The 11423-nt window shown below is 41.4% G+C and overlaps 1 pseudogene across 1 annotated transcript; it reads right to left on the reverse strand.

The window, feature by feature from the left end:
* Nucleotides 1-7139: 7139 nt before the first annotated feature.
* Nucleotides 7140-10294, reverse strand: LOC306646373 (olfactory receptor 7G2-like; annotated as a pseudogene). The gene is made up of 2 exons: nt 10263-10294; nt 7140-8092 (listed from the first exon to the last, which is right to left on the reverse strand). The product of its transcript is annotated as an olfactory receptor 7G2-like (transcript).
* Nucleotides 10295-11423: the final 1129 nt, after the last annotated feature.

The following is an 11423-nucleotide window of genomic DNA, read 5'->3' on the forward strand; positions in this document are numbered from 1 at the left end:
TCCCCTCTGAAAACTCAGTCCCTCCTTATTAATTTTCCTCATAGCTTGGGTGATTCAGTTATTCCCTGTGAATGCACTCCCAGTCCTTTTCCAGGTATGATTCCCTGGTTCACCATGATATTAAAAACTATTGGGTTAATATGCGTATGTTCATTAGTCAACTTGATCTGTAATTGTCTTAATATGTCTCTCCCTCATAAATTAACGGGTAAATCTCTTAAGACATAGGGTTGGAAAGTACTGTAATTTCCTTCTGTATCTGTCCATTTCACTAACTGTGCACTCCATGGTGGGTTTGAGGCAACCCCCAATCCTCATAAGGTCTGGTCAGCCTTTTGAAGAGGCCAATCTTTTGGCCATTAGGTCAATGTTATGATACTAAGATCAGCTCTAGTGTCTAATAACCCACTAAATTCCTTGTCATTTATTCTTATAGTATACATGGGGCAAGTGTTTAGATCTAAGGCAAACATGGTCATAGGTTCCCCTGTGGATCCAAACCCTGATGTATTTCTGTTATTCCTTTTAGCTAAATATTTGTCATGTTCACTGGGTATCAGCAGTATTTGTGATATTTTATAACCCTGATTTATAACAGAAATACCTTTTGGGGAACTGACCATTATTTTTATCTCTCCATCAATTACTCCTGGTGTTATATGGAGTTCTCTTAGGGCAGCAGAATTGTGCCCTAATTGTAAACCTACTGTTCCCAATTTAAGAGGTCCATAGGTACCCGTAGGTATTAATTGAACCCCCATTTCTGGAGTTAGTACTACTCTGGAGGTAGCACAGAGGTCCAATCCTGCTCTTCCTGTTGTATGTCTGATGAGGAAATTAATGGATAATAAGTTCGAGGAATCATTCTGATGTGATCTGCCACTGGCTATCCTTCCTTTAGGGCTCCAAATATTTGTAGGACCCGAGCCCGAGGGCCCCTCCTCTCATTTTTGGGGAGTGGTTTTCCTTCAATGTTAACTACAAATTTACATTCACTTGCCTAATGTTTTCCTTTTTTACATTTTGGACATATTCCAGGCATTTTTTTGTATGTACTATGACTTGGGTTTGGACAGTCCCTTGTAAAATGTCCTGGCTGTCCACATGAAAAACAGCTTTTGGGTTTGGCCCCCATACCTTGAGCTACTCCTTGAGAGACAGCAGCTACTAGTACTTGACCCAGTATAGCTGACTCATTAACATATCTGCATATTTTTAAATAGGTATTGAGATCTTTATTTTTCCATGGCCTAATTGCTTCCCTGCACCATTTATTAGCTTGTTCATACGCTAAATGTTTTATTAAAGACATTGCTTGTTCTGAATCCCCAAACACTCTGCCTGCTGTTAGTAACAGATGGTCTACAAACTTTGCATATGGTTCATTTGAGCCCTGTGTAACTTTGGATAATTGCCCTTGCAAGTCCCCATAACCTTGTAATGTTTTCCATGCTCTAAGAGCGGCGGTAGCTATCTGAAGATAGACTGCTGAATCATACGCAATTTGTTGCTGTTGTTCAGCATATACTCCTTGTCCCAGCAACATATCTAGGTTTCATTGATGGAAAGCTGCAGCTGCATTTCTATGAGCTGTCTCTGCACAGAGCTCTTGATTGGTTACTTTCCACATTAAATATTGTCCACCATGCAAAACTGCTTGACACATACTCGCCCAATCACTAGGAGTCAGATTAAGTATTGCAATGGATTCCACCATACTCATGGTAAATGGAGCTTGGGGCCCATAAGTAGTGACTGCCTCTTTAAGATTTTTTACTGCTTTAAATTCTAGGGCCTGATGAAATCGCTGCCCCTGACCACCAAGACAGAGCAGGACAGTCTTATTGGGCCTTCCACAGGGTCCCAGAGATCCCTGGTATCACTTGAGACTCCACCACAACATGGCCAACAAGAGTGCCCACAAAATGTCAGGTCCTCCCACCTTTGATCATAAGGGGGAGTTGAGGGGGTAATTATTTCATGTTCTTTCCTGCCCTTTAGCAACTCTGCAGTGTTAACTCGCCTATTTTCCAGTTCCTCCCCAGTATCTCCTTCCTCCTCAGAATCTGCTTCTTGTAATATATTTTTTATGCCTCCTTTTTGAATCATCTATTCAGACTGATTTCATGATATTTCCAAACCCATCTTTTACTACTAAATAAGTTTGATACAGGACAAACAAAGACCACACTAACAGTAGTACAAACACACAAACAACACTAAATACATGCACTCCAGAGTTCCTTTATCATCTTCTTTGTATTTCATTACCTGGCCAGCTATCCTGAGTACCTAACTGCCTTAGAAAGAGACAGGGCCTCAGCTTACCTGAGTACCTAACTGCCCTAGCACAGGGGTTAACTGCCCCAGAGACAGGGCCTCTGCTTACCTGAGCCCCTAACTGCTCTAAGGACAGGGGCTCAGCTTTCCCTGGCCAGCTATCCTGAGCACCTAACTGCCTTAGAAACAGGGGCTGCAGCTTACCTAGCTACTCACCATTTGAGTTCTCAGGAGGGGAGACGAATGCAAAGTTCCCCATACACAGTGTCCCCCATATGCAGAGTTCTCCGTCTTCCCCGTACACAGAGTTCTCCATAGTCCCCGTACCCTGAGTTCTCCATAGTCCCCATAAGCAGAGTTCCCCATAGTCCCCATATGCAGAGTTCCCCGTACAGGCCACCATTTGATCCGTCCAGTGGAGTCAATTTGGCACGGGAGATAAACAAGTAGCGAGGCTCTTGAATTTGAAGGGGTTTATTGTAGATTCAGGAAACCCAGGAATCCTGGCGCTCAAGAAGAGCCGGTTTATATCCCCTCCAGGAGGCGAAGGATAGGGCTGATGCCAATTATATGAACATTAGGCCAGGCGCTAGATGTCCGAGCAGGCATGATTAGGAGCACTCAGGAACACATGCGCATGCATTGTGTGTGTGGACTTAATTGAATTCAGCCAATGACAAATCACCTGGGTGTGGTTATGTTAATCAACCTCCTCACTGCCAATGTGATCAAAACAACTTCTGGCTGGCTGCCAGGCGCCATCTTGGCATAGCCCGTATGGCATAGTCCCCAGCAGTGGGGAAAAAGGTATACTCATACATTGCTGCTGGAAATACAAATTGGTGCAACCATTGTGAAAGCAGTATAAAGATTCCTTAGAAAAGTTGGAATGAAATCATCCAGTTATCTCATTCCACAGTTTATACCCAAAGGACTTAAATGAGCATACTACAGTGATGCAGCCACATCCATATTTATGGCAGCTCAACTCCCAATAAGTAAACTAAGGAACCAGCCTAGGTGCCCTTCAACAGACTAATGGATAAAGAAAATGTGATATATATATACACACATACCACATCGAATATTACGCAGATTTAAAGAAGAATGAATTTTGGCATTTGCTGGTAAATGAATGGAGTTGGAGAATATCATGCTAAGCAAAATAAGCCAAACCCAAGAAAACAAAAGACCAAATGTTTTCTCTGATATATGGATGCTAATTCACAATAAGCAGGGAGGGTTAGGGAAGAAAAGAGTTACTTTATATTAGGTATAGGGAAGGGGTAGGGGGAAAGGAATGATAGTAGAGTTAAGCAGACATTATTACCCCATGTACATGTACTACTGCATGACCGATGTGATCCTGCAATATGTGTACCTTCAGAAAAATGAGAGAAACCCTCCATTTATGTATGATCTATCCAAATGCATAAATGCATTCTACTGTCATGTACAACTAATTAGAACAAATAAAAAAATTTAAAAACTCTTTGATAAGGTTTTCAGTGTCGAGACATACTGAACACAGAACATGAGGGGAAATACAAACAAACTGAACCATGTGAAACCTGTGCGCCTATGTGTGGGCGATGCTCAGTACTAGGAAGTGTGTGCAAATGGAGGCACATGAGAAAATAACTATTAGCATGAATAAAATTTAAAGACCACCAGACCAAGTACCTGAAAAGCTATTCTGAGTCCACTTATAAATGAGATAAACAACTCAATTGAAATGTCATGAGAAGATGCAGGCTCTCAAACTCATAACAAGAGAAAATTCATTCACTGCAAGCTGTTTTACACACATTTGATCCTCAGCATTAATGAAAATGTTGGTAGGAGGGTGGGTAGTCCCAGGGTGTCTAATGGCAAGGGAAGTCATTCAACCACTGAGGAAAATTCTGAAAGTCACCAACTTGGCAAACTGTTCTGTGAGCCAGTAATTCCATTCAAGGAAAAAAACCACCTTGTATTTCCTTCAGGAGACATGAGGAAGATTTGCAAACAGTTTTATCACAATAGCAGAAATAAAGCTACCAAGATTTCACCAACATCAGAAATGTCCCTTACTTGTAATGTCACCACACACACTTTTAAAATACAAGACCTTAAAACTAAAAGAATACCTGCTCAACCAAAGGAGATGTGATTGGTCCTGAAGCACAGGGATTAGAAGAACAGAAGACGTGGAGTTCATTCATAAAGTATGAACTTCAACAACATAAAAACCAGCACAGTTATGTAATAACTGTATGAGGATCACTCCAGAGTGATAAAAATGCTTTAGAGTCCTGTGAAAATGCAGGGTGGAATTTATGATATATCAGCTATCAGACAGGCTGTCAACCCAGATTCTACCTGCATGATCACAATGCCACCTCCTCTCCTCAGTGTCCTCAGTGTGAATTATAAGGAAACATGGTTGTACCTTGGATGCTCCTGGATCATCCAGGATTAGCCCTTCCTCTGCACCTACCTTCTCCTCAAGAGACAACTTTCACCCATGTATCACATAAAAATCCACCTGTTTTGGGGAGAGGATCTGGACACAGTTTGAAGACCACCATTCAGTCCTCTGTGGAGATGCAGTCTGCTGGATCCAGGAAATGTGAGCTTAATGGACCAAAGGGAGGGTTTTCTTCCTCTGCCATCAAGTCAGGGTGTGCGGTCACTGCTGACCTGGAGGAGAGTCAGCCCAGGCAGGATCCATGTCCTGGAGGACTGAAGGAAGCCCTGCTCTGTTCCAGCACAGCCCAGGCCTCTGAGTCATTGAAACAAACGGCGGCTCTTCTGGTTTGAGTGTATTAGTATTAGAGTTTCTTCTTCTTCTTAAACTGAGGACATATTTACTGAGGATTTTCTAAAATGTCCCAATACTGTCAGAACACTGATATCACCTAATTATACCAATTTTGTAGACACTGAACCTGAGAATGGTGCATGGCACTACTGCATGGGAAGAATGTGGTTTTCCAGGAGCGGGTCTCAGGATTCACTCTGTGGCGCATGAGTGCCACATCTTCGTCTCTCAGTGCTGGTAGGTCAGAATCGAATTCTGGTGGCTCTAACAACATGATCAGGTAGAAGTTATCGACTCTATATATGATGGCTTTGTTGGGATGCTTTCTTCTAGTTATTCACCTTCTCTAACATCCCCAAGATTGGAACTGTGTCTAACCTTGAATTTTCAAAAACCGATGATGAAATTTTCAAAATGTTTTGACTATAATTAAACAAAATATTTTCAGTGAAAAAGGAAAATGAGTGAGTAACTGCTGTACTCAACATGAATGATCCCCCAAAGCAAGAAGATACTAATGATAAGACTTGGAATAAATTTACTTAATTTGAACTCTGGCAAGTACAAAAAAGAAGAATATTTATGTAATGAATTGTATAGGGATATTGACAGAGGTGATAACATTTCATTGAAGCCTTATACAAATGACAGTATTAATTGGAACAATGAATCGAACATTAGCTGCATCATTCTGATTTCTGTCTTTGCGGTTGACAGACTTCCTTCTCTTCATTTCTTCAACATGTCAGACTCTCTTATACTGAAACGTGGGATCACACTGAAGACCCACACGAGAAAGTCTTTTCAGCAAGTCCTCTTCCCTCAAACAAGCAATATTAGCCATTGTTATATAAGTAAATAAAAAAATTAGCTGGAAAGGTTCTGGGCCTATGCTGAGGGTCACTGTTAAATTCTCTAAAAGATTCATTTTAATTGATCATGGACAAGTCACCTATCCATTGACCAGGAATAGCACTCAACTTTCTTTCTCTACCATCACGGCAAGGTATCAAACTTGAATTTCCTGCTCTCACCTGGTGACTTTGGAGGAAACCAGCCCACCACATGGAGGCCAGATGAAAGTCCTACTCCACTGGGGTACATCCCCTGCCTCAGTAGTCTTGGTAATGCATGGGAAGTGTCTTGTTACAGCAACATATTAATGTCAGATTTTGCTTTTCTTATTAGGACAAAAGACATCTTTACTGATGAGTTTGAATGTTCTCATAACCATCTCAGACCACTGATGTTACCTAATTGTGGCATTTTCAAATAATATGACACTGGACATGGTGGACTCCATTATGATCTTAGAAAGTTGTACCTGGCTAGTGAAATGGTTCCATATTTGTTTGCGGGATATAAATGGTACCCTTTTGCCTCACAATAAAAAGTACCTCTAAGATACAGCTCACATGGCCCCACCCATATTATCACCTGGAGTCAACTTTGTAGCTTTAAATGCAGCTCTGCTTCAATATATTCCTGGTATGTCAATCCTCTCAAACTTGCCTTTTTTTCTTATTCTTCAATTTGTTTTTTGTTTGTTTGTTTTGTTTGACTTTTTCAGTACTGGTATTTGAATCAGGAGTGCTCAATCACTAAGCCACATTCATAGCCCATTTTATATTTTATTTTGAGACAGGCTTTTGCTAAGTTGCCTAGGGTCATGCTGAAATGCTGAGTCTGGTCTTGAACTTGTGATCCTCCTGCCTCAGCCTCCTAAGTCACTGGGATTACAGGCGTACACCACTGCACTGGAATCAAACTTGCCTTTTTCTAAGAAAGCATCACAACAAGTATCTCTAAAATTAGAGTCCCTTAACCCAGGCATGGATCCTGTGAGGGCATATCAAAAAATTGTGTTTATATTATTGAAATTATGTGTCTAACATCAAGGGAATAGGCAAAAAAAATAATTAAATTGGAGGTAAAATGCACCTAGTTATTATATTATATCATCATTTTTGGAGAATATATGGACAGAAGATCGAGATATTAGGGATCCTGTCACTGTGACTTACTCTAGAAACCCAAGTTCAAAGCAACTGATGCTTTATAAAAGAGACGCTGTCCTATTGACAAGTTTTCTCAAGGTCCCCTTCATGTCCCCATTTGTCACACAGTCGATAAAGGAGTTCAACATTTGAGGAACCACAGAGTACATCATTGAAGCCACTGCAGACTCTCTTAAAGAGTCAGAGATAGCAGAACTAATATATACCCCAAAACCTTTCCCGTAGAACAGGGAGACCACAGACAGGTGAGACACACAGCTGGGAAAGGCTTTAAGCTTTCCTTCTGATGAGGGCATTCTCAAGACAGAGGACATGACATCAACATAAGAGAAAATGATTCCAGAAAGAGGAAGACCACCAAATATGCAAGATGAAACATAAATCAGGATATTATCAATGAAGGAATCAGAACAGGAGAGCTCAATGACCTGAGCAAGTTCACAGAAGAATTGGGGTATCTCAAGTCCTGTGCAGAAGGCCACCCACAGCAACATCAGTGTTTGGAGGAGAGCAATCAGAAGGCTAATGAGAAGACAGAACAGAACAAGTAGAACACAGAGGCAGGGATTCATGATGACTATGTAATTCATGGGGTGACAAATGGCCACATAGTTGTCATAGGCCATCACTGCAAGGAGAAAATTTTCCACAAATGCAAAAAAATACAATAAAACAGACCTGGGAGGGGCAGCCTGTGTAAGTGATTCTCTGATCCTTTGTTTGAAGGGTCACCAGCATTCTGGGGATTGTGCAAGTGCTTAAACAGATATCAATAAAGGAGAGATTGCAAAGAAAGAAGTACATGGGAGTGTGGAGGTGGGAGTCAGAGCTGACCATGAGCATCATGAGCAGGTTTCCCAGGATGGTGACCAGGTACATTGACAGGAACAGGCTGAAGATCACTGGCTGCAGTGCTGGGTCATCTGAAAGTCCCAGGAGTAGGAATTATGAAATGGCTGTTTGGTTATGGGGTTCCAAGGTGGAGGAGAATCTGGTGGAAAAGACAGGGTGAGAAGACCTTATGATGTGTGGACAGCAGCTGCAGTGCTGGGACATGTTAGAAATGCAGATCCTTGGTCCCCACTCCATGCAGACTCCTGAACCACCCTTGGGATGAGGACCCCAATTCTGCTTAAGTGCTACAGGTGACTTCAGTGCATGCTGAATTCTGAGAAAGTTTATAGAACAGAAAACATCCCCAGGGCACTGTGAACTCCAGTGAATATTCAGACAATTTTCTCTGCTATTTTCTCAGATCCTTTTTCATTCATTCCTTTTTACCTCCACTCCCTTGATTTGAATAAATTTATATGGAACACTGACTATGTTCCACTTTTTGTGCTAAATATAAGAAAGAAACAAAGTCAAAAGCATATATATTCAACCAGCTATATTGCAAGATGTTATAAAATAGAGGAGAACAAATTTTTGAAATGATCTATGAAGCAATAATTCGTCATTTTGGCTTTGTTGAGAGTCACCTGACAGAGGAGTCAAAGTACATGTGGGTTATTTTTCACCGTCATGCACACTTATGCATGAGGACACTTAGGTAAGGTGAGGTTATATCATGAATGTGAGATCCACACAAAAGGCTTGGTCAAGACTGGGTTTTAGCTCAGATATGAAGACTGCTGAACTGATTCACAAATAGTCTCTGTTAATGTGTCTAAAAAGCAGATTCCTAGATGATCACTTAGGTCTCATGTTTTTCCTGTGCATTAATATTTTCTTCCTGATCAAAATCTCTAGTTTTACCCTTGCCCTCCAAGTGTGTCCACTTGTATCCATGAAATTAGCATCAGCAGCTGGATGTCATCCATCCAGGTGGACCTGAGCAAAGTCTATTAAATGTTGCTTCTACACTTGAAGCTCAGAGGACACCCCACAGAAACATCACCCATCTCCTTAAGTAATTAATTAACATCAACATAACACATGAGATTCTGTGTCTCCTCTTGAGGTAGCTACTCTATTTAGTTGGTTATTTGGATACCATTTTTGAAAAAATATTCAGATACATAACAGAAATATCAGTGAAATACACACAAAAATCTGAATATGATGAAAATTAACACAACAAACACAAGATAGCACAATTATAAGATAGGCAGGGTCTACCAGGCATGTCTGTTAGAGCAGCAGTCTTTCTAGTCAGAGGAAGGCAGAAGTGCCTGGGACAGCTTTCAGCATTTGGGGTGATGTTGAATCCACACAGACTGAAGGTCACAGAGGTTCTAGAACATGATTTGTGAAAAGGAAGCCCTCAACTCTGAGAGCAGCCTGGATGTTGCATTTCTACAAAGGGAAGTGCAGGGAGATGTGTCAATTCATGCCATCATGGTCCCCATATATGTATATCCACATCCCACCATCATACTGTGCACCTTGAACATTTACAGGTTTTATTAAGCTATCTCCAATGAACATGGGAAAGATTGTGGGGATGCTTCATGGTGAGAAATGAGTAGAACCAAAGCACCCCATGTGGGGTGAGATAGGGGCCTGAAATTCACTTTTTCTGCCATTTATGTTTTTACTGCCATGCTCCTGCACAAAGCATTCTTTACTCCACAGAAAGAAGAATGTGTCATGTTAATTGAAGAATGAGGACCAAGAAAAGCATCCCCAGCATCATAAATGCAAATATCAAGTTTATGTGTACAATATGCTGAATTTCCCTGTGGAATGGATAGGTAGGAAATCACGAAGGAATCAACAATTATATCAATATTTGTTTGGCAAGTTGATATGAGAAAATATATATGAATTAAAAATAAATTCAAAAGGACTCACAAGATGGCGGACTAGAGGATGGCTGCATTCCTTGTCACCCCGTAACTCCAGTTTCAAGCAGAGGATATCTGTTTCTTGGTGAGGCAGTTTTTGCTGCTTATCAATACCCTGATGTTTACCCCATTTATCTGCTGTGATGACCTGCAGTCTGCCAGCATATCAATGCCATTATGAGTGCAGATTGCTTACAGTCAGGCATCTATCATCCGCCATTTGCCTACCTCTCATCTGTCTATCACCTGCCTTACACAAATCCATCACACAATGCAGGAGGTTCACCTCCCGATGATCCAAAAACAGCCAGCAAACTGATCATGGATAGCACCAGCTGCCTGCTGTTGCCTGGAATATCTCTGTCACAGTACCTGCCAGGATGATTACTCATGGCTACCGCCATTTTGAGACAACAACCCAGCCCCATAGCATCCCTGGAGGGAATGACTGAGCCCCATCTCCAGGATCCCTCAGCCTGACTGATTACTTCCTGCCTCTGGGGCCCTCATATCAACTGACTGCTCCCTGCCTCCAGGACCCCCACATCAACTAAAGGTGCCCTATCACCAGGACCCCAGACTGACTGATTGCACCCAGCCTCCAGGATCCCACAACCATACCAAACACTCTGGACCTCCAGGACTCCTGCCTGAAGAACTGCATCCTGCCTCCAGGACCTCCAGCTAACAACGGCCACACCCTGAGCTGCAGCTCCCCATTTGCCAACACATTTCGAAGCCAGAGAGGTCATCATGGATAATTCTAGAAACTGTAGCTCCAATCTCTAGGTGGGAAAAATGCCATCCTGAGATGCCTGCTGGAGGCTTGAAGCTCATTGTCAGGTACCTCTCATGCATCAGGCTACTGAACTCTGGGAGGTTTCATTATTATATGGCTGTTATACTGTAAATTTTCTTTTTTATCCTATTGAAAAACTTTAGCTTTTTATTTCTTTACTTTTCTTGCTCTCTTTTCCTTTTGTTTACCTCTTCCCTCAGAGTCTCTTTCTCCCTTTTTTGCATGTTAACATCCAATTTCTTTTGATTACACTCTCACCCTTCTATTATCTAGAACTTCTGTATATTCTTTCCTTATCCCATTAAGTCACATTCTACATCCCTCTGCATCCTCTTTGTCCTCCATTAGAAAAAGAGACTTTATTGCAAATCTGTTTGTTTTACTGAATATAATATTTGAACTCGTTCTGTTTATTATGACAATTTTGTTATTGTCTTCAAAGGGGCTATTTGGTCGAGGGTTGCATAGTGTCTGAATTGGGCATTGCTAATACACATCTCCCCTTAAAGAAAGGGTTTTGTAAACCTATAGGGCCACTAAAAGCCTATAGGGGGACATCTGCAATACCCAAGATCTGCACTGCTAGTGGGGAAGATATATGAAAAGCATGAAAAAACAAGGGAAGAAAATGACCAAAACAAATCTAGATTCTATAGTAATAGAATACAATGACAGTATGGTAGAAGAAATGTCAGAAAAGGACTTCAGATTATACATGATTAAGTTGACTCGCG

Source organism: Sciurus vulgaris (genome assembly GCF_902686455.1).
Source record: "Sciurus vulgaris genome assembly, chromosome: 16".
Lineage (NCBI taxonomy): Eukaryota > Metazoa > Chordata > Mammalia > Rodentia > Sciuridae > Sciurus > Sciurus vulgaris.